Genomic DNA, 7,412 nt, shown 5'->3' with positions numbered 1-7,412 from the left:
CCTCAGGTAATCCGCCTGCCTTGGCCTCCCAAAGTGCTGGAATTACAGGCGTGAGCCACCGCACCTGGCCGAGTCTGACTGTTTTTATGAGGATGGCCTGATATATTAGATAATTGGTCCACCAGGACATCACTTATGTTGGGGAGACAGTGGGGGATAATGGGGGTGGGGAAATGGGAAGAGTGGCTCTCGGGGAGCAAAGGTGTGGGAAAAAGCAGAACCAAACCGAGATAACCCTGTGTCTTGCCCATCCCTGCCAAGGAAAACACATAAATGCAAGACACTTCTCCACTCAAACAGCACAGACTATTTCAAATCTCAGATCTGTCATGTAATTAATACCTGTGTGACTTTGGGAAAATTATAAGTAGCTTTAACCTTGCTGAGTCTGTCCAATCCATAAAATGGATCATGAATACTTTCCTCACAGGCTTATGGTGTGCTGGTAATATCTGTATCTTCATCTGGATGGCAGTTACGTTGCAAAAAAAAAGAACTGTATACATTTAAGATTTGTACATTTTCTTTCTTCCTGGATGTAGAACAGGAAAAAAAAAGAAAAAGAAAAAAAAAAAAAAGATGGGTGTATTTTCTGTATGTATGCTATACTACGACTTTTTAAAAGGCTTCTACGAAATAAAAGAATATTCCTTTTCGGCCAGGCGCGGTGGCTCACTCCTGTAATCCCAGCACTTTGGGAGGCCAGGGCGGGTGGATCACGAGGTCAGGAGTTCAAGACCAGCCTGACCAAGATGGTGAAACCCTGTCTCTACTAAAAAATGCAAAAAAAATAGCCAGGCGTGGTATCGGGCGCCTGTAATCCCAGCTACTTGGGAGGCTGAGGCACAGAATTGCTTGAACCAGGGAGGCGGAGGTTGCAATGAGCCGAGATCGCGCCACTGCACTCCAGCCTGGTCGACAGAGCGAGACTCCGTCTCAAAAACAAAAAAAAGAATATTCCTTTTCCAGGATTATCCTGAAGATTCAGTAAAACCATGTTCATTAAGTGTTACGCACAGTGCCTGGCACATAACATACTGCACGGGTCCATGGTCCAGACAAAGGGACCAGGCACTTTCCAGCGCCTGGATCTGCAGACCCGAGGTCTTCAGTATTCTGGTCAACCTCGGTGTTGCAGCTGCTCTCTGGACCTCAGTTTGCTTGAACTAAATGTAATGCGGCCAACTTGGGTAAACTTTGGGAATCCAGCCAACCTGACTTTAGGAAGAGTATGGAGCCAGGGATGGCATTGTGAATCCGGCGGGCCAACAGCACAAGAACCTGCAACGTAGCATCTGGGACCTTACTTCCCCCGGAAAAGCGCCAGCGGCGGCGCCCAGGCGCGCGGTGCAATGTGGGCCAGTAAGAGGCGCGGCTGGCCCAGCCCCCTGGACCGCCCACGTGGCCAGCGCCACCTGCCTCCTTGTGCCTAGAACTTCTCCAAACTCGCGCTGCGGAGTAAGTGACCAAGTTCTGGCCAGGTCGACCTCGAGGATCCAGAGGTGGAGACGGTACTACCTCCCAGCTCTGGTTTCCATCCCCTTCAGGTCCTTCCTTGGTAGGCGGGGCGTGATCCTTTATGCCCGGCCCCTGCCCCTCCCTCCGGATGGAGCTTCCTCCTCACCGCCAGACTTAAGCTAAGGACCGTTGGATCTTTGGCAGGGTGCAGAACTGAGCCCAGGCAACACTACTGTGTTCACGCTCTGTGCTTGTGCCAAGGTGAGTTTCTCTTGCTGCTGGCCTTTCTCCCAGAGGAGATGGCGTCAATCCTTTACTACTGAATGTCAGCCCCTCGGGTTGAGCGAAGAGCGCAGGGCACCGGAGGGGACGAGACTTGGTTTCAGATTTGAGCTCTTCTTTTCTCTGTATGATCTTGCTAATTTCCCAGTTTCTCTGAACTTAAGTTTCATCAGCAATAAAATGTGGTCCTACATTAGAACTGTAGCAAGAATTAAGATAAAACTTTGAAGGTGCACAGCGCATACTAGGTGATCTGTAAGTTTTAATTGCCATCTTTTTGTTTGCTCACCTACGTGCTTTTTCCAGCTGCTCGGGCTTTCTTACGCAGGTGCAGGGATGGTTCTCGGAAGTGGAGGGAAGTGGGGATAATTCTCTTACTTAGACGCCTGCCTGGAGTCTGGGAAAGTCCAACATGTTATTCTGTTGCTCCAGAACTCTGTTAAAGTGAGACACAGATCTGAACCTTCACTGGATGAGGCTACTGTTAATTAACTCTTCCCCTTCAGATCGTTCATATTCAGGGCTGCAGGCCTGTTACTTTTCCAAAATCTGTTTCCTTATCTTTGATACAGGAGCAATCTCAGTATGATTCTATCTGGTCCACTGGGATTTTTTGCTGAGTATAGTAAAGTGCTTTGATATTCTTCAAGAGGATTCTTTCCAGGTTTTCCAAGAAGTAAAGGAAGACGGTGACAGAGGCAGCAACTTCCTCAAATGTCCTTCCAGCTGGCCAAACTCAACCTGTCAAGATCTCTCCCCCATAATTCGTGTGTGTGTGTGTGTGTGGTGTGTGTGTGTGGTGTGTGTGTAGTGTGTACATTGTATGTATGTATGTATGGGACAGGAACTCTAGGAGTGAGGGGTTCAGGCAGATGACAGGCTCAGACCTCAAGCAGTAGCCAGGTGTGTGGGGGAAATTTATATATAAACAGAAAGAAAAATGTAGTGATGTGCACATGCTATCAGTACATGGAAGTAGCCATCCATTTAGTTATTTATTTTCTTTTTAGAGATGGATGGGGGTCTCTCGCTCTGTTGCCCAAGCTGGAGTGTGGTGGTGAAATCCTTGCTCAGTGCAGCCTCAAACTTGTGGGCTCAAGTGATCCTGCCACCTCAGCCTTTGGACTATAAAGTGCATGCCACTGTGCCCAGTTAATCTTTAAAAAAAAAAAAAAAAAAAAATTTCTCCCTAGCAAGCACACTCAGAAAGAAAAAAACAAATTTTTGTAGAGACAGTGTCTCCCTTTGTTGCCCAGGTTTCAAGTGATCTTCCCGCCTCAGCCTGCCCAGGTGCTGAGATTACATGTATGAGCCACTGTGCCTGGAAAGGAGCCAGAAATGTAAAGTGCTAGCTGAAGGATGAGCAGCAGGTAGCCAGGCAAAGGTAGGGTTTGGGGAAGGAAAGTGTGCAGACACCTAGAGTCAGGTAAGTAGTGTGACCCTGTTGAGTGTTCAAAGTCTGGAATAGTCTGACATGAGGAGGTGGTGAAATGAGGAAGATAGGAGCCAGGTTTTGAGTAGCCTGGACTTTATCCTGAATATAGGGGAGAACTGCTGGAAGGGTTTGAGACTGGGAGTCACATGGTTGGATCTGGTGATGGACTGTGGGAAGAGGGATCACACTGGAATCCGAGATCTGTGGTTTAAGTAAAGAGTGATGGTCAGCTGGGCACAGTGGCTCACGTACCCCAGCACTTTGGGAGGCCGAGGCAGGAGGATCACCTGAGGTCAGGAGTTCGAGACCAGCCTGGCCAACATGGCGAAACCCTGTCTCTACTAAAAATACATAAAGTAGCTGGGTGTGGTATCACACACCTGTAATCACAGCTACTCGGGAGGCTGAGGGAGGAGAATCACTTGAACCCGGGAGGCTGAGGTTGCAGTGAGGCAAGATCATGCCACTGCACTCCAGCCTGGGCAACAGAGTGAGACTCTGTCTCAAAAAAAAATTTAAAGAGGCCAGGCGCAGTGGCTCATGCCTGTAATACCAGCACTTTGGGAGGCTGAGGCGGGCAGATCGCAGATCACGAGGTCAAGAGATGGAGACCATCCTGGCCAACATGGTGAAACCCCGTCTGTAATAAAGATACAAAAATTACCTGGGCGTGGTGGCATGCACCTGTAGTCCCAACTACTGGGGAGGCTGAGGCAGGAGAATCAGTTGAACCTGGGAGGCGAAGGTTGTAGTGAGCTGAGGTCACACCACTGTACTCCAGCCTGGTGACAGAGCAAGACTCTGTCTCAAAAAAAAAAAAAAGAGTAATGGTGGTCAGAGATGGGGCAGTGGCAGTGGAGGTAGATATGGATGAACTAGAGAAAGATTTAGGAATATATATTTTAAAATTCTTTTCACATACATCAAGAAGTACAGGAAGTATTATTGCAGTCTTAGGTCTTAGGTTACATATTAGAGCATTCTCTTTTTCTGTATCTATAAGTATTAACAAGATTTAAAACCCAGCTAAACTGACAAAATCTGGCCAACATTACATATGTAAGGTGATTTTCCAAGCTGACTTTTTTAGAAGCATAGAAGAGGACAGGCGCGGTAGCTCACGCCTGTAATCCCAACACTTTGGGAGGCCGACGCAGGCGGATCACGAGGTCAGGAGATCGAGACCATCCTGGCTAACATGGTGAAACGCTATCTCTACTAAAAAATACAAAAACATTAGCTGGACGTGGTGGCGGGCGCCTGTAGTCCCAGCTACTCGGGAGGCTGAGGCAGGAGAATGGCATGAACCTGAGAGGTGGAGCTTGCAATGAGCCAAGGTCGCATCACTGCACTCCAGCCTGGGTGACAGAGCAAGACTTCGTCTCAAAAAAAAAAAATAAAAAAAAAAAAACAAGTATAGGAGAAAGCCACACCTGCAATCCCAGCACTTTAGGAGGTCAAGGTGGGAGGGGCACTTGAGGCCAGAAGTTTGAGAGGGCAGCATAGTGAGACCCTATCTCTACAAAAGAAAAATAAGGCCAGGCATGGTAATTCACACTTATAATCCCGGCACTTTGGGAGCCTGAGGCAGAAGGATCACTTGAGCCCAGGAGTTTGAGACCAGCCTAGGCAACGAGGAGAAACCCTGTCTCTACGAAAAATACAAAAACTAAGCTGGACACGGTGGCCCATGCTTCTAGTCCCAGCTACCTGGGAGGCTGAATGGAGACTGAATGGAGAAGATAGCTTGAGCCTGGGAAGTGGAGGCTGCAGTGAGCTGAGATCACACCACTGCCCTCCAGCCTGGACATTAGAGTGAGACTCTGTCTTAATGAATAAGTAAATAAATAAGCTGGGTGTGGTGACATGTGCCTGTAGTCCCAGCTACTTGGGATTGCTCCAGTCCAGGAGTTCGAGGCTGCAGTGAGTCATGAATGGGCCACTGCACTCCAGCCTGGGCAACACAGTGAGACCCTGTCTCAAAAAGAAAAGTACAGGAGAAAATACTCTCCTCAACAACTACTCCCACACCAGCATTTGTGGGAGGCGGAGGAAAGGCCCATGCAGCCAGGAAACACTCATGTAGATATTGTTTCCTTTTTTTCCTGCGTCTTCTAGTTCCCTGCCTCCAAGCAGCAACTGTAGAGCCCTTTGAGAAAGAAAGAATTCAAGAGAGGGAAGGAACCTAAGCACTGAATTGGAAATAATGAAACCTGAGTCCTGATAATACCCCCCTCCCCACTCAACCCACACATCTCCCTTTCATACGTCAAGATAACATGAGGGTTTCTGGCTGGGCACGGCGGGTCATGCCTGTAATCCCAGTACGTTGGGCCGAGGTGGGTGGATTGCTTGAGGTCAGGAGTTTGAGACCAGCTTACCCAACATGGTGAAACCCTGTCTCTACTAAAAATAGAAAAACTTAGCTGGGTGTGGTGGTGGGCGTCTGTAATCCCAGCTACTCTGGAGTCTGAGGCAAGAGAATCACTTGAACCTGGGAAGTAGAGGTTGCAGTGAGCCAAGATCATGCCACTGTACTCCAGCCTGGGTGACAGAGCAAGACTCCGTCTTAAAGTTAAAAAAGAAGCTAGCCGGGTCCAGTGGCTCACACCTGCAATCTCAGCACTTTGGGAGGCCAAGGCAGGTGGATTACAAGGTCAGGAGTTTGAGACCAGCCTGGCCAATATAGTGAAACCCCGACTCTACTGAAAATACAAAAATTAGCCAAGTGTGGTGGCGGGCACCTGTAGTCCCAGCTACTCGGGAGGCTGAGGCAGGATAATTGCTTGAACCTGGGAGGTGGAGGTTGTTGTGAGCCAAGATTGCGTCATTGCCCTCCAGCCTGGGCAACAAGAATGAAACTCTATCTCAAACAAAATAAATAAATAAAATGAAAGATGGGCTGGGCACAGTGGCTCACACCTGTAATCCCAGCAGTTTGAAAAGCTGAGGCTGGTGGATCACCTGAGATCAGGAGTTCAAGACCAGCCTGGTCAATATGGTGAAACCCTGTCTCTACTAATAATACAAAAATTAGCTGGGTGTGGTAGCGCACCCGTGTAATCCCAGCTACTCAAGAGGCTAAGGCAGGAGAATCGCTTGAACCCAGGAGGTGGAGGTTGCAGTGAGCCGAGATCGTGCCATTGCACTCCAGCCTGGGCGACAAGAGTGAAACTCCGTCTCAAAAAATTAATAATAATAAAAAAGATAACATGAGGGTTTCTGAATGCTGCCAAAGGTCCAGATAGGCAGTTCCTGACAAGCTTAGAGTTTGGAATCTGTTAATGCACGGCTAGGCTGGAAAGCAGTTGTATCAAGCAGAAGATGAGGAAGTCAGGAGCTGACTGAGGATGATTTTCTGTCTTAGAGAAAAACATCTATGTGGCACCTTCATTCTTCCCTAGGGAGCTCTTGTTCTTTGCACATCTCCTACCTCTTTCATCCCTGTCCCCCAAGCCTCAGCCCTTTTGGTGTTCAGTTTTACCAGCAAAAGAAAGGGAGAAGCAAGATTCAAGTTTCTTCTTCCTTTTCCCCTTAAGCCAGGGTGTTATTCAAGCTTTCACCCCAGTTGTAATTTCAGAGCCTTCTCATGTGTGTTGGGTAATCTGCAAGAGGCCAACAGGTCATTGGGCAGTAAGCCCAGGAAACCTACCTTACACCCTGGTGGCAACAGGCCACCAGGTTCCTCTTGTCAGGTCCAGACTTGCTTACTTGATCCCTTAGAAATTTGTGTCCTTGAAAAGTTTGATTGTAAAGAGCATTGCCCTGGTAGTTTGTGGTCTGATGCTCAGATTGAACAGTTTCGATTTTGTTTTAGCAGAAAAGAGTGGTTTCCAAAATCAACTTAAACTAGATATAAAATTCTTCCTGGGTCAGAAGTATTAGGAAAGACAGTGTTGGTGTATTAGCTTTACCTGCAACTTGTCTTTTTTTTTTCTTTTTTTTTTTTTTGAGATGGAGTCTCACTCTGTGGCCCTGGCTGGAGTGCAGTGGCATGATCTCAGTTCACTGCAACCTCTGCCTCCTAGGTTCAAGTGATTCTCCTGCCTCAGTTGCTCGAGTAGCTGGGATTACAGACATGCACCACCATGCCCAGCTAATTTTTGTGTTTTTAGTAGAGAGGGAGTTTTGCCATGTTGGCCAGGCTGGTCTCGAACCCCTGACCTCAAGTGAGCCTGCATTGGCCTCCCAAAGTGCTGGGATTACAGACAAGAGCCACTGTACCTGGCTTCAACTT

At 48.0% G+C, this 7,412-nt stretch overlaps 1 protein-coding gene across 1 annotated transcript in view; it reads left to right on the top strand.

The window, feature by feature from the left end:
- Nucleotides 1-1,364: 1,364 nt before the first annotated feature.
- The window catches only part of AKR1A1 (aldo-keto reductase family 1 member A1), an 18,838-nt gene continuing 12,790 nt past the window's right edge, over nt 1,365-7,412 (top strand). Inside the window, exons 1-2 of the mRNA XM_023221469.2 lie at nt 1,365-1,458; nt 1,548-1,719. The gene's annotated coding sequence lies outside the window, so the exon portion shown is untranslated. The remainder of the gene's footprint in view (nt 1,459-1,547; nt 1,720-7,412) is intronic.

The sequence above is a fragment of the Piliocolobus tephrosceles genome, chromosome 1 (assembly GCF_002776525.5).
Source record: "Piliocolobus tephrosceles isolate RC106 chromosome 1, ASM277652v3, whole genome shotgun sequence".
Lineage (NCBI taxonomy): Eukaryota > Metazoa > Chordata > Mammalia > Primates > Cercopithecidae > Piliocolobus > Piliocolobus tephrosceles.
This window is presented reverse-complemented; position numbering and strand designations above follow the sequence as displayed.